The 24,441-nt window shown below is 42.8% G+C and overlaps 1 long non-coding RNA gene across 1 annotated transcript; it reads left to right on the forward strand.

Annotated features, from left to right (window-relative positions):
* Window positions 1–15,002: 15,002 nt before the first annotated feature.
* LOC135521147 (uncharacterized) lies at window positions 15,003–15,665 on the forward strand. The gene is made up of 4 exons (XR_010452500.1): window positions 15,003–15,090; window positions 15,178–15,353; window positions 15,444–15,505; window positions 15,588–15,665. It is a non-coding gene; the product is annotated as an uncharacterized LOC135521147 (long non-coding RNA).
* The last annotated feature ends 8,776 nt before the right edge of the window (window positions 15,666–24,441 follow it).

Raw genomic sequence — 24,441 nt, forward strand, 5'->3', positions numbered from 1 at the left:
TCCGTGCCTCTCCTTCTTTGTCTCTGTCCCTCCGTGCCTCTCCCTCTTTGTCTCTGTCCCTCCGTGCCTCTCCCTCTTTGTCTTTGTCCCTCCGTGCCTCTCCCTCTTTGTCTCTGTCCCTCCGTGCCTCTCCTTCTTTGTCTCTGTCCCTCCGTGCCTCTCCCTCTTTGTCTCTGTCCCTCCGTGCCTCTCCCTCTTTGTCTCTGTCCCTCCGTGCCTCTCCCTCTTTGTCTCTGTCCCTCTGTGCCTCTCCTTCTTTGTCTCTGTCCCTTCGTGCCTCTCCCTCTTTGTCTTTGTCCCTCTGTGCCTCTCCCTCTTTGTCTCTGTCCCTTTGTGCCTCTCCCTCTTTGTCTCTGTCCCTCCGTGCCTCTCCCTCTTTGTCTCTGTGCCTCTCCCTCTTTGTCTCTGTGCCTCTCCCTCTTTGTCTCTGTGCCTCTCCCTCTTTGTCTCTGTCCCTCTGTGTCTCTCCCTCTTTGTCTCTGTCCCTCCGTGCCTCTCCCTCTTTGCCTCTGTCCCTCCGTGCCTCTCCCTCTTTGTCTCTGTCCCTCCGTGCCTCTTCCTCTTTGTCTCTGTCCCGCCGTGCCTCTCCCTCTTTGTCTCTGTCCCGCCGTGCCTCTCCCTCTTTGTCTCTGTCCCTCCGTGCCTCTCCCTCTTTGTCTCTGTCCCTCCGTGCCTCTCCCTCTTTGTCTCTGTCCCTCCGTGCCTCTCCCTCTTTGTCTCTGTCCCTCCGTGCCTCTCCCTCTTTGTCTCTGTCCCTCCGTGCCTCTCCCTCTTTGTCTCTGTCCCTCCGTGCCTCTTCCTCTCTGTCTCTGTCCCGCCGTGCCTCTCCCTCTTTGTCTCTGTCCCGCCGTGCCTCTCCCTCTTTGTCTCTGTCCCGCCGTGCCTCTCGCTCTTTGTCTCTATGCCTCTCCCTCTTTGTCTCTGTCCCTCCTTGCCTCTCCCTCTTTGTCTCTGTCCCTCCGTGCCTCTCCCTCTTTGTCTCTGTCCCTCCGTGCCTCTCCCTCTTTGTCTCTGTCCCTCCGTGCCTCTTCCTCTTTGTCTCTGTCCCGCCGTGCCTCTCCCTCTTTGTCTCTGTCCCGCCGTGCGTCTCCCTCTTTGTCTCTGTCCCGCCGTGCCTCTCCCTCTTTGTCTCTGTCCCTCCGTGCCTCTTCCTCTTTGTCTCTGTCCCGCCGTGCCTCTCCCTCTTTGTCTCTGTCCCGCCGTGCCTCTCCCTCTTTGTCTCTGTCCCGCCGTGCCTCTCCCTCTTTGTCTCTGTCCCGCCGTGCCTCTCCCTCTTTGTCTCTGTCCCTCCGTGCCTCTCGCTCTTTGTCTCTATGCCTCTCCCTCTTTGTCTCTGTTCCTACGTGCCTCTACCTCTTTGTCTCTGTCCCTCCGTGCCTCTCCCTCTTTGTCTCCGTCCCTACGTGCCTCTACCTCTTTGTCTCTGTGCCTCTCCCTCTTTGTCTCTGTGCCTCTCCCTCTTTGTCTCTGTGCCTCTCCCTCTTTGTCTCTGTGCCTCTCCCTCTTTGTCTCTGTGCCTCTCCCTCTTTGTCTCTGTGCCTCTCCCTCTTTGTCTCTGTGCCTCTCCCTCTTTGTCTCTGTGCCTCTCCCTCTGTCTCTGTGCCTCTCCCTCTTTGTCTCTGTGCCTCTCCCTCTTTGTCTCTGTGCCTCTCCCTCTTTGTCTCTGTGCCTCTCCCTCTTTGTCTCTGTCCCTCTCCCTCTTTGTCTCTGTGCCTCTCCCTCTTTGTCTCTGTCCCTACGTGCCTCTACCTCTGTCTCTGTCGCTCTGTGCATCTATCCATCCATTATTCCAACCTTCCCTCCATCCCTCTATCCCTTCCTCTACCTCTCCATCCTCCTCCTTTCTCCTCTTCGGAGGGGGCTCAAGGTACGGTTCCCTCATGTTGCAGGTTTAAATCGGGGGCCATTTTCAAAGACTTGAGTGTAGTTGGTAGTAACTTTGCTAATATATAAAGCATCTACCTCGCTGATGGTGTTGAGGAACAGTGTTGAAGTAGCTCTCTTCAGATGGTTCTAAAATACTACTACTTCAACCCTGAAGAAGGCACCGTGTGTTAATGTTGGTTTACCCTTTAAATTGTTGGCAGCACATACAGTGCATTCAGAAAGTATTCAGACCCCTTGACTTTTTCCACATTTTGTTAGGTTACAGCCTTATTCTAAAATGGATAAAATAAAATATTTTCCTCAAGAATCTACAAACATTACCCCATAATGACAAAGCGAAAACAGGTTTAATTTTGTTTTTGCAAAACAAAATACATACAACGTAAATACCTTATTTACATACAGTACCAGTGAAACGTTTGGGCACACCTACTCATTCAAGGGTTTTTCTTTATTTTTACTATTTTCTACATTGTAGAATAATAGTGAAGACATCAAAACTATGAAATAACACATGGAATCATGTATTAACCAAAAAAGTGTTAAACAAATGTATTTTATATTTGAGATTCTTCAAAGTAGCCACCCTTTACCCTGATGACAGCTTTGCACACTCATTCTCTCAACCAGTACAGAGAGATCGTTGATGAAAACCTGCTCCAGAGCGCTCAGGGTCGAAGGTTCACCTTCCAACAGGACATCGACCCATGCACACAGCCAAGACAACGCAGGAGTGGCTTTGGGACAAGTCTCTGAATTTCCTTGAGTGGACCAGCCAGAACCCAGACTTGAACCCGATCAAAAAAAAACTGAAAATAGCTGTGTAGCAACACTCTCCATCCAACTTGACAGAGCTTGAGAGGATCTGCAGAGAAGAATGAGAGAAACTCCCCAAATACAGGTGTGCCAAACTTGTAGAGTCATACCTAAGAAGACTCAAGGCTGTAATCGCTGCCAAAGGTGTTTCAACAAGGTACTGAGTAAAGGGTCTGAATACTTATGTCATTATTGTCACGAACCGGCTCAAAGCCCTTAACAAAAGGGAGACAACGTGGAGATAAGGAGTAACAAAATATATATATTTATTAAATAAGTAAATATATATATTTAGTAAATGAGTATAATATACAATGGTGTGTGTAATCAGTGATTAGTAGTGTGAGTGTTTTGCAGGCATGGAGGTGATAATGCAGGGTGTTGAAAGATGCTAAAGCAAACAACCAAAAAACCACCAAGAAACACAACCAAATCCATAAAGGTGTCTGCATGGAGAGAGTCTCCTCCATGAATGGGGAAGTGGTGTATTTATCCCGGGAGACACCGGGCCCAGGTGTTTCCCATGTAGCTGACGACCCTCCCAACTCCGCCCACCAGCATCCTAATAAGGAAACAACAAAGAGAGAATACGGCAGACAGTGGGAGGGTCGTCACATTCCCCCCATAAAACCGGGGACCAACAAGGACCCCGGAACAAAATACCAACCTTCCAAATTGATGAGGGGTTACGTGTTCACACTTACAATTTGCCCCAGCCAACCTTCCCAAACCTCAGCAACCTTCACACAGGAAGCAACATTTAAGAGGAAAGAAGAAAAGACCAGGAGGGAGCAGGCAGGACAGAGAGAACATGACAATACGAAACAATGGTCAGTCACGTAAACATTTAGGAACAGGGCGCACGAGAGAGCGCATCAGCAATCACGTTTTCAGTCCCCCGGATGTGCCGCAAATTGAGATGGAATGATTGTAAAAATAAACACCATCGCATTATCCTCTGGTTTGGACACATCATGGACCTCAAAAAAGTGAGGGGGTTATGGTCGGTGTAGACCACAATAGGTACTACCCCCGACCCGACATACACTTCAAAGTGTTGTAGCGCCCAAATGAGTGCTAGAGCTTCCTTTTCAATAACCGAATAGTTCAACTGATAATCGTTAAACTTTTTGGAAAAGAAACTAACAGGCCTCTCAATCCCAGACACATCTGCTTGCAGCAAAACTGCACCTGCCCCCACATGACTAGCATCCACCTGCAAGGTAAATGACAAATCCATGCGAGGAGCAGCCAGCACCGGAGTTGAGGTAAGCAACCTCTTTGCATCTTCAAAAGCGTGTTGACAACGAGTAGACCAAACGTAAACAGCCTTTGCTTTCAGCATATCTGTCAAGGGAGCGACAACAGGGTAGAGGTTACTACAAAACTTCGGTAATAACCAATCATGCCCAAGAAACGCATCAGTTCCTTTTTAGTAGTTGGTGGTGGAAAACCATCAATAGCTACCACCTTAGCCCAAACAGGACGCACTTCACCCTGCCCAACCACTTTTCCAAGGTGTGTAACGGTTGCCTGAGCAAACTCACATTTAGCCAGATTGATTGTGAGGCGACCCGCAGCCAGACATTCGAACAAGGCTTGAATACGGGACAGATGTTCTTCCCAAGTATCTGCATATATCACTACATCGTCCAAATAAACAGCGCACCCGGTCAGACCGGCGACAACCCTGTTCATAAGTCGCTGAAAAGTGGCAGGGGCATTGCGCTGACCGAAACGCATAACCGAATACAAGTACAGACCAAAGGGTGTAATAAAGGCAAAGATTTCACGTGCCCTAGTCGTCAGTGGCACCTGCCAATAGCCTTTTAACAGGTCAAATTTGCTCACAAACTTAGCTGCACCGACTTGATCAACACAGTCCTCCATCCGAGGAAGAGGAAATTAATCTGGCTTTGTAACACTGTTTACCTTACGATTTTGTTCCATCCGGTTTACTGACCAAGATACAGGGAGAAGCCCAACTGGAGAAAGAAGGCTCTGCTATCTTACTCTCCAGCATGTACTTGACCTCAGCATCCAGACAACGTAGTTTCTCTGAAGAAACTCTATAGAACCGCTGACGAATGGGGTCAGCATCTCCAATGTCAATATCATGTTCTATTAAGCTTGTACGTGTCGGTGTATCAGAAAACAAACCTGGAAATCTCTGAAGCAGACCAACCATCTCTTTCCGCCCATCAACAGGTAGGTGAGTGAGAAGACTGTCTAAAATATTTAGTGTTTCTGAATTTTTCAATCTACCCTGCAATATACAATCGTCAGGACCAGGAACATCTTCCTCCTCATGCACAGATCTAGCACGACAAGGACCCAAGGAAACGACGGTATCAGCCAAAAGAACAGGTTTTACCGTCCTCTGTAGAATCCCACTTTTCAGTCTCAGAGGAACATGCATAATAGGGTTTTAACAGATTTACATGGCACAGCTGGCGTGCTTTCTTCCGTTCTGGAGTGGCAACTAGATAATTTTGCTCAGTGTACTGGCGCACCACTGTATATGGACCTTGGAACTTGGCTTGAAAAGGTGAACCAACAATTGGCAGCAGAGCAAGAACCTGGTCACCCGGACTAAAGTGATGAGGCTCAGCTCGGCGATCAAATATGCCCTTCATCCTCTCCTGTGAAGATGATAACTTCTCTTTAGCCATTTCACCAGCGGCGTACAGCCGTCGCCGGAAATCACACACATACATTAACAGGGACTGAGGAGGCTCGGAAGACTTCCAGTCATCCTGGAGAACAGATAAAAGTCCACGCACCCTATGTCCAAACACAAGGTCATTTGGACTGAAACCCGTGCTCTCCTGTGAAACCTCCCTAGCGGCTAACAGTAACCAAGGCAACCGCTCCTCCCAATCCTTATCCATCTCAGTACAATAAGCTCTCAACAAAGACTTAAGTGTTTGATGGAAACGTTCCAGTGCTCCTTGACTTTGTGCGTGATAGGCGCTAGACAAATTGTGTTTAATATGGAGCTGTTGAAGAACCTGACTAAACAGATTAGAGGTGAAATTAGATCCTTGATCACTCTGAATGACCTTAGGGATTCCAAACAATGAGAGAAACTGAGTCAAAGCTTTTAACACAGATTTAGTTGTGATAGATCGGAGAGGATTGGCAGCAGGAAACCTAGTAGTCTGACACATCACAGTGAATGGGTAACTGCTACCCTTTTTGGAACGAGGCAGAGGACCCACACAGTCAATAATCAGATACTCAAAAGGTTGTCTGAGTACAGGAATAGGAAACAATGGTGCCGGTTTAATAGCTTGATTAGGTTTACCAGTTAATTGACAAGTTTTGATATAATCAGAAACATCCCTCTTTAATCTAGGCCAAAAGAAACGTCTTAAAATGCGATTGTAGGTTTTCCTCTCCCCCATATGTCCATCAACGTCGCTGTGTGAAGTTTCCAACACCAACTCACGAAGCTTAACTGGTACAACAACCTGACTAATTGCCTCCCCCAGAAAACAACTATCATGAGACACCCACTTTCTCATCAGGACATCCTCTTGGAGAAAATAGCCAAGGGCGACATCTCCCAACTGTTCTACAGGCACAATTTGGTCACGCAACTCTTCTAACGTGGGGTCATCCCGTTGTGCATTGATTAGATCTGAGCGGGTTACAGATAACGGGATAACAGGGAAAACAGCAACATACTTCTTTGTATTATTATCATTAGTCTGCGCAGTGACCAGTTCGCCACGGCTCATAGAATGTGTCACTGCACACACAGAGAACACCTCTGGGAAACTCTGTACACTCTCATTAGGAATCCCGACAAATGACGGCTTAGTGGAAACCACTAGAGAAGGAAACACGACAGGCCATACACGCTCACCAGCCAAGTTATTCCCAAGGATAACGTCGATACCCTCAATAGGCAATGAAGGACGCACCCCCACAACAACTTCACCCTTCACCAGCCCACAATCCAACATCAGTTTATGCAATGGAACTGACAGAGTGTTCAAACCTATTCCCCTAATTAGAACACATCCCCAAATCAGTTTTAGCAGAAAAGGGTAACACAGACTCCAACACAAAGGATTCAGTGGCACCTGTGTCTCTCAGGATCTTCACTGGCACTAGGTCTTTACTTCCTAACATAGACACAAAACCTTCCGTAATGAAAGGTAAATAGTCTGGATCAATATGGACTTTAACATTCTCCTGGGCCTGAGGAAATGAGTCATGAGTGAACTGATGTGGAACAGGTGCCGCTAACGCGGTAGGCTTAGATTTAGAGTAAGCACCCTTTGACCTGAGAAGTGGACATTCGTTTTTCCAATGACCTGAACCTTGACAGTAGTGACACTCCTGCCCAAAGTCAACTTTACCATGGGAGTCAGGCTCAACCCTAGTTGAATAGAACTCTGCCCGTGAACCAAAGTATCTCTGTGAGCGAAGCCCAAATCTATCCGAACGCCCCCACTCTTTCCGAATACGGGGCTCTGCAAAGACACTTTTGTGAGTTCACACATACTCGTCCGCCAAAACCACAACTTCAGCGACATTCTTTACTTTCTGTTCGTTAATATACGTGGCAATATGATCAGGAATTGTGTCCTTAAATTGCTCTAACATAATCAGATCACACAGCCCTTGGAAAGTCACAACTGCAGAGGCGGAACACCAGCGATTAAACTGTAAAGATAATTGTCGCGCAAACTCAACATGAGTCTGCTTATCATCCCTTTTTAAAGTTCTAAATCGTTGGCGGTAAGGCTCAGGGACCAATTCATAAATCTGTAACACAGCTGTTTTAACTTTATCATAATTGGCACTGTCGTGTACACTAAGAGCTGAATATGCTTCCTGCGCTTTACCAGTCAGCACACACTGCAACGTTAAAGTGCGGTCAGAATCAGGCCAACTCCTAGCGTCAGCAACACGCTCAAACAACGAAAAGAATGTCTCGGGGTCCCTTTCATTAAACTGAGGCAATAACCGTAAGTTCCCAACAATATCAAATTCTCTGGGGCACGACCAAAAGAGGAACTACCCCTAGGTAAATCTGGGTCACCTTCCCAAAACAAACCCTCCCCTGAGATCTTTCCTTCCCTAACCAACTCTATACATTCTTGTTGCAACTTGATTTTAGCACGCTCTATATCTTGTTTAAATGCCAATTCCTTTTCATACTTTACACGATCATGCTCTCGCTTCTCACGATCATGCTCTAGCTTCTCACGATCATGCTGCCGATCATGCTCTAGCTTCTCATGATCATGCTGCCGATCATGCTCTAGCTGTAACAGAAGCAGTTCTTTCTGCTGTTCAAAAAGAAGGCTACTAGGACTAACCGATGGAATGGCCATTGTAACGTTATGGGGAGAAGACAAGTCCTCAGCAGAGGCTGGCCCAGTGGTAACTTCAAGAATACCACTCTCCATCAGATTGGCCTTCAATATCAACCTAATAGAATTCTTTAGACGTTTATCACTAATCTCAAACTTGTAGTGTTCAGCGACCTTCAACAGCTGTTCTTTAGTACCTAAATCTAACAACTCCTCTGATGGAAAGCGAATGAACATAAGACGCCATAGCCACACAAAAAACATTCTCGCTCTTCCCCTCTGCTAAGCACACCAGACCGACCACAACCCGAGAATTGACAATCACCCTGAGCACCACAGAAGAGAGATGAGATACGGAGCTTCCCCAAAACCTACAATAACTCAACCCTAGTCTTCGTGCGGATTTGCGGTGGGAATTTACGCACTGTAGCCCGCTGGCAAGGAAAAACTCCCCAGCATGCTGGCAAATTCCACCAAGCCACGGATGTGCCCCCGAGACAACTGCTCAGTCCACAGACACCACACAAAAATAACAAACATTAACCATGCCCAACATATTCCAAAAAATGAAACATGTCGCTAAGCCTATCAGGGGAAAAAGGCTATAGCTCCGGGTAGCAAGTTCCACTACCCTACCCAAATCTCCCACCGAGGTACACAGCCGTGACGTCCCAACAGAAAGTAGAACAAACGTTTCCAGGCTAGGCAGGGCCTGGAAACTAACCATTATACTCTCTCCAACGCACAACCCAAACAAAGGCAACCAATACTGGGCCTATTAAACTCAAACAAAATATGCAAACCAAACACGCACCTCCACAGTCCCCCAAACCAATAGTTCAAAGATCCCGGATGAGCCCCCACTTGTCACGAACCGGCTCAAAGCCCGTAACAAAAGGGAGACAACGTGGAGATAAGGAGTAACAAAATATATATATTTATTAAATAAGTATAATATACAATGGTGTGTGTAATCAGTGATTAGTAGTGTAAGTGAGTGTTTTGCGGTCATGGAGGTGATAATGCAGGGTGTTGAAAGATGCTAAAGCAAACAACCAAAAAACACAGCCAAATCCATAAAGGTGTCTGCATGGAGAGAGTCTCCTCCATGAATGGGGAAGTGGTGTATTTATCCCAGGAGACACCGGGCCCAGGTGTTTCCCATGTAGCTCACGACCCTCCCAACTCCGCCCACCAGCATCCTAATAAGGAAACAACAAAGAGCGAATACGGCAGACAGAGGGGAGGGTCGTCACATAATTTAGAAAGTATTCAGACCCCTGGACTTTGTCCACATTTTGTCATGTAACAGCCTTATTCTAAAATTGATACAATTCTTCCCCCCCCCCCTCATCAATCTACACACAATACCCCATAATGACAAAGTAAAAACAGGTTTGTAGAAACTTTTGCTCATTTATAAAAAAATAAACTGAAATACCTTACTTACATAAGTATTCTGATCCTTTGCTATTAGACTCAAAATAAATTGTGTTTAAATCAAATCAAATTTTATTTGTCACATACACATGGTTAGCAGATGTTAATGCGAGTGTAGCGAAATGCTTGTGCTTCTAGTTCCGACAATGCAGTAATAACCAACAAGTAATCTAACTAACAATTCCTAATCTACTGTCTTATGTCGGAAATCTAAATGTCTTATACACAGTGTAAGGGGATAAAGAATATGTACATAAGGATATATGAATGAGTGATGGTACAGAGCAGCATAGGCAAGATACAGTAGATGGTATCGAGTACAGTATATACATGTGAGATGAGTATGTAAACAAAGTGGCATAGTTAAAGTGGCTAGTGATACATGTATTACATAAGGATGCAGTCGATGATATAGAGTACAGTATATAGGTATGCATATGAGATGAATAATGTAGGGTAAGTAACATTATATAAGGTAGCATTGTTTAAAGTGGCTAGTGATATATTTACAACATTTCCCATCAATTCCCATTATTAAAGTGGCTGGAGTTGAGTCAGTGTCAGTGTGTAGGCAGCAGCCCCTCAATGTTAGTGGTGGCTGTTTAACAGTCTGATGGCCTTGAGATAGAAGCTGTTTTTCAGTCTCTCGGTCCCAGCTTTGATGCACCTGTACTGACCTCGCCTTCTGGATGATAAGCGGGGTGAACAGGCAGTGGCTCGGGTGGTAGATGTCCTTGACTTAGGTGCATCTTGTTTCCATTGATCATCCTTGAGATATTTCTACAACTTGGAGTCCACCTGTAGTAAATTCAATTGATTGGACATGATTTGGAAGGACTGATGGTTGCTGATAATGGGTCTCTGTATGCCTATGTAAATATTCCATAAAAAAATCTTCCAATTCCAGCTACAATAGTCTTTTACAACATTAACAATGTCTATACTGTGTTTCTGATCAATTTGATGTTATGTTAATAGACAAAAAAAAATAGCTTTTCTTTCAAAAACAAGTACATTTCTAAGTGACCCCAAACTTCTGAACAGTAGTGTAAGTAACCTACCGTCTCAGAGTAGGAGTACTGATCTAGGATTAGGTTCTCCCCTGTCCATTTTATCCTATTCATTATGATCTAAAATCCTAAACTGATCCTAAATCAGCACTCCTACTGTGATATGCTTGAAACATACAGCCCCTGGTCTCCTAAAAGACAAAAGAATAGATTTGAATATTTTGTTTCAAAACCCTAACGAGTTAGACAAAAAAGAAATGGGAGAGGGAGAGTCAGCGTTCTCCATTTCCAACCCAGGCAGATAGTTTCATCTATTTTCAATTTAACACTCCCTGACTGACTAACAATAACATTTAGAACACCTCCCACCACCATGGCAACGGGGGGTGGCAGGCCCAGGCAGGTACTATATGACAGGGTGGTGTAGCGGAGGGTGGGTAGTGGCTGGTGCTCTGACTGGAGGAGAGTAATGGTCGCTTGCGGACCGAAATAAATGCATCATAAGATCGTAGCGCCCTTTGATTACTCTGGTTAAGATACAGATGATACTCACTATTCACACTCAGCACTCCCTTCCCATTAGAGGATGGAATATAGGTTGTCAAAGTTGCACCCAGCACTTTAGTCTACACCCCCCTCCCCATGCTCCCCTCTCCTATCCTCTCCTCTGATGCAAATGTTTTTCAGTTATTGAAGAGGTGTCTGGATCCATTTAATTATAAGCAAACATTGTGTCTCAGACAGTCTTCCCCCTGCGTGTCTGCCAAGGGCAGGAGGAGGAGGGAGAGGAGCAAACTCAAATGAGGAAAACAGCTCTATTTGAATTTTCCTTTCCTTGCACCAACTCTCTTCTCCTCTTTCCACTTATCTTCTCCTCTCTTTCCACATATCTTCTCCTCTTTCTACATATCTTCTCCTCTTTCTACATATCTTCTCCTCTCTTTCTACATATCTTCTCTTTCCACTTATCTTCTCCTCTTTCTACATATCTTCTCCTCTTTCTACATATCTTCTCCTCTTTCTACATATCTTCTCCTCTTTCTACATATCATCTTCTCTTTCTACATATCTTCTCCTCTTTCCACATATCTTCTCCTCTTTTTCCACATATCTTCTCCTCTTTCTACATATCTTCTCCTCTTTCCGCATCATCTTCTCTTTCCACATCATCTTCTCTTTCCACATCATCTTCTCTTTCCACATCATTTTCTCTTTCCACATATCTTCTCCTCTTTCCACATATCTTCTCCTCGTTTTCCACATATCTTCTCCTCTTTCTACATATCTTCTCCTCTTTCCACATATCTTCTCCTCTTTCTACATATCTTCTCCTCTTTCTACATATCTTCTCCTCTTTTTCCACATATCTTCTCCTCTCTTTCCACATATCTTCTCCTCTTTCTACATATCTTCTCCTTTCTTTCCACATATCTTCTCCTCTCTTTCTACATATCTTCTCCTCTCTTTCTACATATCTTCTCCTCTCTTTCTACATATCTTCTCCTCTCTTTCTACATATCTTCTCCTCTCTTTCTACATATCTTCTCCTCTCTTTCTACATATCTTCTTCTCTCTTTCTACATATCTTCTCTCTTTCTACATATCTTATCCTCTCTTTCTACATATCTTATCCTCTTTCTACATATCTTCTCCTCTTTTTCCACATATCTTCTCCTCTCTTTCCACATATCTTCTCCTCTTTCTACATATCTTCTCCTTTCTTTCCACATATCTTCTCCTCTCTTTCTACATATCTTCTCCTCTCTTTCTACATATCTTCTCCTCTCTTTCTACATATCTTCTCCTCTCTTTCTACATATCTTCTCCTCTCTTTCTACATATCTTCTCCTCTCTTTCTACATATCTTCTTCTCTCTTTCTACATATCTTCTCTCTTTCTACATATCTTATCCTCTCTTTCTACATATCTTCTTCTCTCTTTCTACATATCTTCTCCTCTCTTTCTACATATCTTCTCCTCTCTTTCTACATATCTTCTCCTCTCTTTCTACATATCTTCTCCTCTCTTTCTACATATCTTCTCTCTTTCTACATATCTTCTCCTCTCTTTCTACATATCTTCTCCTCTCTTTCTACATATCTTCTCCTCTCTTTCTACATATCTTCTCCACTCTTTCTACATATTGCCTCCCTTTTTCCACCTATATTTGCCCCTCTTTCCACCTCTCCTCTCCCCTCTTTCCCCCTCTATTCTCCAGCCTGTCTGTTGTGCTGTTGATGTGTAGCAGCTGATGGACTGTGTCAGATAATTGACCATAAAGCAGGTAATCAATACCTGGGCAACAACACTATTAAGACCGCTGTTGAGGCAGTCGCTCCTTCACGTCACACGTACGGACACACACATGCACACACACACACACACGCGTATGCAGACACCACAAGCATGCACACACACACACAAATATTCACACACACACGCATACAGATCGTTCCACCAATTCGGGACCTTTTGAGAAGTAGACCTTAGTCACATTTTATATATTTTTTGACATTCTGTCCTGAAGACCACATGTTCAACACTATTAAAAACACTAAGTGCCAAATAAAGTAACAGGGTTGACCATAACAGGGTTGATGACTTCTTCATCTTAAATTAGCCATAAATTCCCTTGACAGAGGAAATGGAAGCAAGTTGTGTGCAACAGGAAGTAGCAATTGAATGCAACCCACTGGACACAGACGTCATTTCAACATCTAGTTTTGATTTACATTTGGTGGAGTTCTCAACTACTGTGAATTCAACGTGAAATCAAGGAAAAAGATGTCACCATGATTTGGGTTAAAGTTGGGTGAAAAAAATACTAAATTCCCTCACGTTGATGACTTTCTGCAAATCCAAGCAGTTTTCCATGTTGATTCAACTTCATCACATAGATTTGTTTAGTTTGAAATGACATGGAAACAACATTGATTCAACCAGTTTTTGCCCAGTGGGAAGCGTCACAAAAATATTGAAATTGTAAAAACACTCTAGCCTGTCTATGGGTAACAGGGTGAACTGTTATGCTCGACTCAGTTTTACACCACAAAACACCAGAAAATTGCCAAAAAGAGTAGAATCAGCTCACCTACTTTTACGCTATGATTTGACTGTGTTTCTTTTGAAAAAATTTTTTTTAAAGGAATAGTTTCACCATTATTAAAATGAGGGTTCAGTTCACATAACAAGGTTGACCTTAAATGAGGGACAGATGTAAATGAATCACTAATTACATTAAATAAATAATAATCTTCATAGCAACAAAATAACTAGGGCTTTTCAATGGTCGTGAAAAATGTTGGGCTTAAGTGGGTTCAAATCTTCCAGAAGTCACAGATGGTGCACGGCGGGACATGTCAAAATTATACATTTAGTCTTTATTCATATACAAAATGTACAGATTACAGATGTATTGAATCTTCCATATGGTCGATATTAAAGGCCACTTCATTGAATATAATAGTCTTTAAAATGTCAATATTGGTGCACAATTTCTACTTAAAATATCAAAGGGATACAAAAGGCATGTAGCGGTTGTAACGGGTTTCTTCCAATTCCTCCTCTGACGATGAGGTGGAACAAGGATTGGACCAAAATGCAACGTGGTTCGTTCGATACATCTTTAATGATGAAGAGCACGAATAATACAAAACAACAAACGTCGAAAACCGAAACAGCCCTGACTGGTGCAACAAACAGAGACAGGAACAATCACCCACAAACACACAGTGAAACCCAGGCTACCTAAATATGGTTCCCAATCAGAGACAACGATAATCACCTGATTCTGATTGAGAACCGCCTCAGGCAGCCATAGACTAATCTATACACACTACAAATAAACCCATGTCACACCCTGGGGCCTGTTGCACAAAAGTAGAATTAAGACATCCGGGATAAATGACTCAGCTGAGCTCAATGAAGCCAAAACATGTGCGTCCAGGCTTAATTGGTTGCACAAAGACCAAGCCAGGATGAGCAGACACGGATTCATTAAGCCAGGTGAAACCAATCCTGGATAGGTGCGCGCTCACGGCTCACTCAAATAGACCCCGCCACAGATCACAGATTAACTGATTTACCATGGCAACTAGAGCCGCGTACTTTTCCCCGTCGGAAGCACAAATCCTCATGGAGGCATACGAGGAGGTAAAAGATATAATTAAGAAGAAAGGCAACACCGCCACAGTGATAAAGCAAAGAGAAAAAGCGTGGCAAAGTATTGCAGACCGCCTGAATGCGTAAGTAGTGCACAATTACACACTCACCGCTCCGCTGAAACATCACAATTACAATTCAAATATTTAATTCACATCCCCAAAAATGCAGTTGTACTGTAATTATGAAACGGTTAAATTTTTAATTGAAATGCACTGCAGATATGAGTGAAATTGTGTAAAGTAACTCCATCACACTGTATAAAGCTATGATAAATTTTTTGATATTTTTACCTGAAAACAAGACAAAAATACCAAGTAATTTTTTGCAGTGTGACTCCATTAAATGTGTGTGTGTGTGTGTGTGTGTGTGTGGATTAAACAATAACGGGCCAAAACGGACATGGCAGCAGGTCAAAATCAAATACAAGAACATTCTGCAGAATGGTATGGTCCCTGACTAATATTTAACAAAGCACAAGCATATATTGTACCCAGAAGGTGCCTGCTCACACATTGTCTGTACTGTTTTAGCAGTGAAAAAGAATACCCACAGACAAGGCACGGGTGGTGGGTCACCAAAGGCTGACCTTACCCCAGCAGAGGACATGGCCTTGGAGCTAAATAAAGGCAGGCCCGTCTTAGAGGGGATCCCTGGGGGAAAGAGACGAGCATAGGTTCCTCCCAAGATGCCACCCGCTTCATTCAAGGTATGTCCTTCCATCTCTACATGGGATACAACCACATTCATATTGAATCAATTTGGACTGTCTGACTTTGGTTTACCTATTGCCTTGCAGTGTCTGGCAGCACTGTGTTCCTGTTAGAGCCACCAGCACAAGCACCAGACGATGCTGATCCAGTGAGTACTCCATCAAAGGCATACTGTAGGCCTGGCATGTCTTGTCTACTAGCTTCAATATGAATCCGATTAAATGTGATAGGGTGAAGGCCCCAGTGCAGCAGCAACAGCACATGATGGAGACGATGATGAGGAGGAGACCATCTCTCTGGATTCCAGAAGGCATGAGGTATCATGTTAAGACTGTGAAAGTACTATTTACTCTACAATGGTGAGGAGTCCTCATCAAAATCAAAAAATCTAATTTATTTTACAGGACCCAGATGCTATACAGTGGGAAAACCAGCCTGGCAACATAGTGCGTATTAATAAAAGGACACCACATCCTGCCAAATTCCAGCTGCGCTAATTGTATTGTGTTCACAGAGCTCACAAGCTATCAGAAAGTTGTATGGCAACCACCTCCGGCGCCAAATAGAACTGGCAGACATAGACATTCAGTACAAGAAGAAAAAGATGGAAAATCTTGCACTGGAGTCCGAAATAAAAAAGAGGACAATTAGGAAACTGGACCTTGAAATAAAAAAAATTGAGAGGGAGGTGAGATATGCCTTCAATGTACACTGTATGCTAACTGTAACACAAATGTATTAATCATTATTTTTCTTTCCTCCCCCAGCTCCAAGAAGATGACACAGCTCAAAATAAAAATTAGGTATATTCTCGTAAAGTCAAGTGAGCCATGACATATGAGCTCTTATTGTGAGCACACAGGACGGTGGCATCTTTCTAAGGTTTTTTTATTTTCCCAGCAATCAGTACAACCAAGTCATCGTTATAAGGCATCGCCCTCTTTTGCCCACCCCCCCAGCACCAGGTGTGGCCACTAGCCTATATGAAGGCCCAAAATTGTGTGTTCCTTTCTGCTCTGACAATGGCATGCCCATTCGTGCGAGATGTGGTGGATGAAGAAGCACTTGTGCTGAGGAGAGCCTTCAGGCGAGAAAGGGTCTTCAGGGACCGGTTGGACCCACTGGCCTTCCCTGATGACCATCTATATGAAAGATACAGGTTTTCTGCAGATGGCATCAGGTATCTATGCAGACTACTGGGTCCCAGGATTAAGCACCACACTGCACGGAGCCATGCACTGAGTGTGGAGCAAATGGTTTGTGTGGCCTTGCGCTTTTTTGCTAGTGGAGCCTTCCTGTACTCAGGTGGGGGATGCAGAACAGCTGAACAAGGCCACAATTTGCCGCACAATAAGGAGTGTGTGTCTGGCTATCAAAGCATTAGCAGATGTCTTCATCTCCTTCCCTGGCCACAGAAGACTCTGTGACATCAAAGAGGAGTTTTATAGGATTGCAGGTAAGAGGATCTACAAATTACAGGACAACTGTTAACAAATAGTAGTATACTCATTACTTTGTGTGACAGGTTTCCCCAATGTCATTGGTGCAGTGGACTGCACACACATAAGGATAAAAGCCCCCTCAGGTGCCCATGAGGCCGATTTTGTGAATAGGAAATCCTTTCTCAGCATTAATGTTCAGGTGAACATAACTTTTTGATATTGTCCATTGACGAACACTCTGCATTGCCAGTGATGTGCATTGATTGGTGTAATATTCCTCATCTTATGATTTCAGATGGTCTGCAATGCTGACTGTGTGATCAGCAATGTTGTGGCAAAATGGCCTGGCTCAGTCCATGACTCCAGAATCTTTCGGGCCTCTGAAATCTATCACAAGGTAAGCCACACAACCCCTATTTATAACCATCATGGCTGTGTCAAGAATATCACTGTGTTTATGAGGTAGTAATGATGAGATTTTGTGTTGACAGGTGAATTCTCTGGTGTGTTGCTGGGAGACAGGGGGTATGGCTGCCAGCCTTTTCTCCTGACACCTTTCACAGACCCCCAGGAAGCACAGCAGGCCTACAACCATGCCCATGCCAGGACCAGGGCCAGAGTTGAAATGACCTTTGGCCTCCTGAAGGCACGCTTTCACTGCCTTCACAAATTAAGGGTCAGCCCTGTTAGGGCATGTGATATTACTGTGGCTTGTGCTGTCCTCCACAATGTGGCCTGCCTGAGGAAGGAGAGGGCCCCAGAGTGCCACCAGCCATGGACTGGGACAATCCGGCAATCTTCCCTGATGACGACAGTGGTCGGCTGCTGAGGGACCAATATGTGTTGAATTATTTTAGTTAGTATGTGTGCTTTCAATTTTGGTTAAATATGTCCTGCGGTGGCAGAGGAATTTGGGTTTTTTGGGTTCGTTTTTGACGAATTTGGCCTCTTATGATGTTTGTGCGGTATACTGTGTGTAATACAAGGCTGCAGGGAGGCTACTGCATCCATTCATTTGTCTGTTCAGTTGATGTGTATGGATTTGTCCTGCATTTATTTTAGTGTGCAGACATGCAGGGTGTGTTATATACAGACCTTTGAATGTGTATGTATCATTTTGTATAATATGCTTGGATTCTGTGCTTTCCATCTTGTAGAGTCACTGTGACTTCAGTTTCGAAAGGAGCTGATGGTTTACCTGCTTTGTTTTGTCCTTATTCAATAAAGGAACATAATGTTACACATTGTGTTTTTATATTCATATGGAATGTGTATTTGTTTATATGACAGAGTACTAGGGCCACACTGAAGAAAAAGGATAAAGTCATACATTTATGAGGCTGGTTCTTTCTGCAGAAAAGCTACATATTGTTTTTACAGTTTTGATACTTATGACAATGTGATACTTAATATTCTGGCACATCAGCATGTCTTTGTTTATGAAACCATACTGAAGTACAATTTCACGAAATGCCCCACATCTGTCATTTTAACAACTGTCCTCCTTTAAAACAACTGGTTACAATATTATGACTTGTGTGTTTTTCCCCCTCTGTGGCCCTAATATTCTATCATTTTATATATAGCCTTATAGTCTATGGGGAAACTGTAAATTATCTAATGATAGCAACATCATCTAAAAATCATTTTTTATCCAAAATCATTGAAATTAATGATCACAAACGTTTAAATAATAACAGTGGGTCTAGTTATATGTGATAACAATGTATAGTGAGCAGTGAAATAACTATTGGTTTCCATTTGTGGTGACTGCTGACTGACATTAGGGATGAGATTAAATAGATCCTGGAATTTAGCCTGGTCTGGAGCAGGCTAGCTCCACAGAATAAATCTCCATGGTAATTTATACCATAACATATCCTCCTGCCCCCTATCCATCTTTAGTGCAACCGGATTACGGATCAATTGAGCCAGGATCACCAAGATATCCTGGCTTAATCCCTTATCCTAGTTTTGTGCAACAGGCCCCTGGCCTGACCCAATAAATGAAGATAACATAATAAATATAGACCAGTGGTTGTCGTCTTCCTCTTCTGAGGAGGAGTAGGAAATATCGGACCAATATGCAGCGTGGTAAGTGTTCGTCATATTTATTACACTGAACACAGGAAACAAGCGAATAAAGAAAAAACGAAACAGTCCCGAATGGTGAAAAACACTGAAATGGAAAATAACCACCCACAAACAGGAGTGGGAAAACAGGCTACCTAAGTATGGTTCTCAATCAGAGACAACACTTGACAGCTGCCTCTGATTGGGAACCATACCAGGCCAAACACATAGAAATATAAACACAAGAACAAAACATAGAATGCCCACCCCAACTCACGCCCTGACCAATCTAAAATGGAAATATACAAAAGGAACTAAGGTCAGGATGTGACAAGGCACTCTTTTCTTGGACAACCCAAGCGCACACACCCCTCCTGCTACTCTGCCTTTTCCTCCCGTCTGTCAGGAAGGGAAGACTATTTAATCATACACATTTGCAACATGACTATTTAAATCACCTACAGGACATGTTGGAATTTGTCTGATGTGGTTATACATCTTCCTTCCCCATAGACTTATTTTTCCTTTCACACAGCAAAGTTTGGAACCAATGCAGAATGATATTGTTACAAGGATTTCTATTCTAATTGCAAAGGAAAATTGGTAGCCTTGCAGAAATGTCTTATTTTTTTGTTAGCAATGTCATCATTTTATTTTTCAAAACTATAACAGAACCCTATTGCTTTACTGTGAGAACTGCCATGGCACATTGTGGTGATTAAGAATGTACAAAAACACTGACAATAGACAATATTAATAAACCTCTCCTCCTGGCCAAGCAACCAATGACACCAGTAGGAGAAACAGTACCAACCATATTCATGAGCAGAGACAGAGAAAGGAAAGAGAGAGTTGAAGAGCGAGATAATTATTGGAATTGTTAGAAAATGAGTCGATCGACAACGTAAGCTGAAGAGCCCCCCCCCCCTTCAAGTGCTGAAACGTTAGAACAAAACCTTGCATCCAGGTCACCTGCTCTGTCCATGACGTAGACTGACCAGGGGAATCCAGGTGAAAGCAATGATTCCTTATCGATGTCACTTCAATCAGTGTAGATTAAGGGGAGGAGACAGGTTTAATAAGGATTTGTGCAAGTGTGCCATTCAGATCGTGAATGGGCAAGACCTGACATTTATGTGCTTTTGAATGGGGTATGGAAGTAGGTGTTAGGTGCACTGGTTTGTGTCAAGAACTACAACAATGCTGGGTTTTTAATGCTCAACAATTCCCTGTGTGTATCCAGAATGGTCCACCACCCAAAGGATATCCAGCCAACTTGTCATAACTGTGGGAAGAATTTGGAGTCAACATGGGCCAGCATCCCTGTTGACCGCTTTCGACACTTTGAGGAGTCCATGCCCCGATGTATTGAGTCTGATCTGAGGGCAAAAGGGGGTGCAACTCCATATTAGGAAGGTGTTCCTAAATGTTTGGTATACTCAGTGTATGTTTGTTTACTGTTAAACTTAAAATGGCCTTTTAGAAGTTTCCGCATCACCCAGAATTAACCAAGCTGATCCTTTGTTAGCCTACGTCCAAAATGGCATTCCTTATATAGTTCACTACTTTTGGATCTATGTGCCTAGTAGTGACTATTGGGGAATAGGGTGCCATTTGGGATGAAGCCTTTAAAACTGTGGATTTAAGCTGTGGAGGGAGGGCATTTTGATCAAACAAGGCAGAAGAGTGTTGCATCCCAATGGCTGCCGGCTGTTGTAGTGTAGGTTCTCAGAGGACTCCAGCTACAGATTCAAGCTAGACTGATTTCTCTTTGTTTGCAGTTCAAATGGCACCCTATTCCCCATATAGTGTACTACTTTTGTATGGGTCCTGGTCAAAAGCAGTGTGCTATAATAGGAAATAGGGTGCCATTTGGGATGCAACCTCTCTCTCATAGCCATGTTGCACTTGAGCTCCCCACTATCTCTCTAGCCCTGCTGCCTCACTGGTCTGCTTCCTAACAGCTCTGTGTTGGTGGGGAAAACAGTTTTTAGACTGTTAAAAATACCATTAAATGAGTTTCTCTCTGTTAGTCCATTGGATAAGAACCAAAAGTACTGGAGATCGTTCCACTTTATGATACAAGTATCAAACTTGGTACACTAATACTAGATTGTTTTTAAAAACTTAACCTTTATTTAACTAGGCAATTCAGTTAAGAACAAATTCTTATTTATAATGACTGCCTACCCTGGCCAAACACAGAATGACGCTGGGCCAAATGTGCGCAGCTGGGCCTGGATTCAAACCAGGGACTGTAGTGACACCTCTTGCACTGAGATGCAGTGCCTTAGACCGCTGCGCCACTCGGGAGATACCTGGAGGCAGTCTGGGAAGCATGTCAGACAACCAGGGCAGCCATTTATCTTTGGCTATAGTGCAATCATAGATTTTTGTCCATTTCCAATATGGCCGCCAATATGTTCAACTGCATAGGTCCATATTGGACTAGAATCACTTGACCAGTGAGTCTGGAAAATGCAATAAAATGGCAAAAAAATCCATAGATTTTTCCATTAAACATTTTTATGTATCCTTAAACATTTTTATGTATCCTTAAACATTTTTATGTATCCTTAAACATTTTTGTAAGTAGTTCAAATAGTTTACATGTAAACATAAAAAAGTAATATGTGTTTTCCCTGAAGTCTACTGATTTCAATGATATATAATATGATATTCTGTTTGTGTCAATTTTAAGAAAAATTACAGGAAACCTGCCCTGCACAAGTCACTTTAGGTAAAATCCCATAGGAATGTATTATGTCCAGCAGAGAGACGGGTAACCCATTTTAACTAAATACTTTTATGATGAGACCTTTCAGCCTTTACCCAAAGTAAGTCAGTCTAAACAAAGATCGTAATAGTGTCATTGCAGATTTAACCTATTAGTGCTATTGTTTTATGTGCTGTTGAGCAAAGAAAAGTAAATGTCATTTCTCAATCAATGTTTGCACTTGTAGCCTGTTCAATAATATAATTGTATATGAAAAAACGCATCCTCCAAATGTAACGTCTGCCTATGCCTACACACATTGACTTGAACAAATGTTTGTATTTTTTATACTGTCAAACACCAAATTAGGCCTACCTAATTTCAAAATAGGCCATCATCACTGTCAATTATGAATGACAATTCTTCTTGTTTTGCAGGTGAAATGTCCAAGCTTCATTCTGAATGCCAACCATAACCATTTTATCTCGCTCTGTTTCATGAAAATATGCATTTACATGAGTGATGTGAGTAAAATATTCTTTGTACGGATTTCAGAGTAGATGACAGTAACAAGCTACAGATTAGCCTAATGTAATTGTTTTCATCAGAGCACATTTATCCTATGGTGCATGCTGTTCAGTTTTGGCCGCATCATGAGAAAAGAACGTGACCAAGATGGTCATACCAAGGATCATTTAGCTATTTGATTTGGAATTTTAGGTATCCCCCAAAAATTATTTGATGAAACATTGAATTTGGACTTACTGCTATTAGCCCATAGAAATGCATTGAATAACAGATTCATACGTGGAAAAACAGATACACCAAAAAAATATGTAAAGGAAGTTTGTTTTCAAGTGTCTGTCCTATATCTGAGAAAAAAAATGTTTTTAAAGATCAGGAAACTGACTGCAGAAATTTGCTAGAGGGTTATTAAATATTTTGTAGGAAAGTGGGAGGAAAGTGCCCATAAATCTACCAAAATGATTGATTCTTGAGCAAATGTTCATTTTTAGAGTATTACATTTAAACTCTTAACTGTCAAATGGCTATTCCCTAAAGTATACTAATTACAGTGATATAAAACATGATATTCTGTATTTTTTATTTTCAAGAAATGTGACAAGAAAGCTTCCCTGTACTTCCTTCCCTATAATTAGAATGCTGAAAATGGAACCATGGACATGGAACCAATCCAATAGAACTCTACCTTTTTGAATGACAGAAAGATGAGACTGTCACGTACATATCGATTGTTTTGCTCTACGACGCCCACAGTCCTCACAAGACTCGTCTGAAGGTCGCCCAGTAACATGGGACCTCATATCCTCAAAAGGTTCTACAGCTGCAACACCGAGAGCATCCTGACAGGTTGCATCACTGCTTGGTATGGCAATTGCTCAGCCTCTGACCGCATGGCACTACAAAGGGTAGTGCGTGTGGCCCAGTACATCACCGGGGCCAAGCAAACATTTCTAAAAAACTGTTTTCGCTTTGTGTGTAGATTGCTGACGATTTTTATTTATTTAATCAATTTGAGAATAACGCTGTAACGTTACAAAATGTGGAAAAAGGCAAGGAGTCTGAGTACTTTCCGAAGGCACTGTAGGACAGACACTTCAGAACATCCTTTTGATATTTGGGGGGGACTATCTGTTGCTCCATGTAATGAATCTGTTATTCAATGCATTTGTGTGAGCTAATAGCAGTAAGGCCAAAAATAATGTTTCATCAAAGACCACAAATGTACCCAAAATGATGTCCAAATCAATGCCTTATCAAATTATCTGATATCTATGGATTAGAATGATATATAACATGTACCAAAACAGTGCTTGCATAATAAGTAATGGTAGCCTTAGTATCGTGTCCTATTCATAGAGGGGTCATTATGGTTTCTAGGCCAAACTGTCCGGACGCTACAAATGATTTTGTGAGAAGTCTGATGTCTCATGGTCTGACAATCATCACTTTAGCTCTGTCATCTTTCACCGCAGATGCGGAAGTGCGGCATTGGCGGATGCGGTGAATTGAGACTCATTCAATGCTAAAAAAAACATATACAGTATCTCTAGCTTAAACTGACATTTTTTTATTATGCCAATTAGATTTCCGCGAGGGTGCGGACATCGACTCTAGGGGGATTTAAGCTACCATTAGGCCTAATATACTGTACCACTTACTAATGAAGGCCAATTACAACACACTAATCTTAGGGGATATTTCCACCACATTTCTGCATGAAATTTAAAGGTCACATTCATAAGGCATACTTGGGTCATAGTATTGTAATCTCTACACCACTTCAAACATTTTAATTAAGCCATCACCTGGATGTATGTACCAATTATTTAATGGCGATATGACCATGTGAATCCTGTCCTGTTAGAACCAATGTAGCTGGTTGGTGGTCATTTTGGAAAACCAGTATTTTTTTATGGTATAATAGGTTATTAAATCTGCAATGGCACTAGCTAGACATCTTTATGTAATATTCCACTCACTTTATGTAATATTCCACTCACTTTATGTAAAGACTGAAAGGTCTGATCATAATGGGTTACCTGTCTCTGCTGGACATAAGGCATTTGTCACGCCCTGGTCTAAGTATTTTGTGTTTTCTTCATTTATTTGGTCAGGCCAGGGTGTGGCATGGGTTTTTGTATGTGGTGTGTTTTTGTATTGTTTTTTTTCACATGTATTGGGATGATAGCTCAGTGGGGTGTTCTAGGTGTATCTATGGCTGTCTGAAGTGGTTCTCAATCAGAGGCAGGTGTTTATCGTTGTCTCTGATTGGGAACCATATTTAGGCAGCCATATTCTTTGAGTGTTTGGTGGGTGATTGTCCTTATG

The sequence above is a fragment of the Oncorhynchus masou genome, chromosome 29 (genome assembly GCF_036934945.1).
Source record: "Oncorhynchus masou masou isolate Uvic2021 chromosome 29, UVic_Omas_1.1, whole genome shotgun sequence".
In the NCBI taxonomy this organism is placed as follows: domain Eukaryota; kingdom Metazoa; phylum Chordata; class Actinopteri; order Salmoniformes; family Salmonidae; genus Oncorhynchus; species Oncorhynchus masou.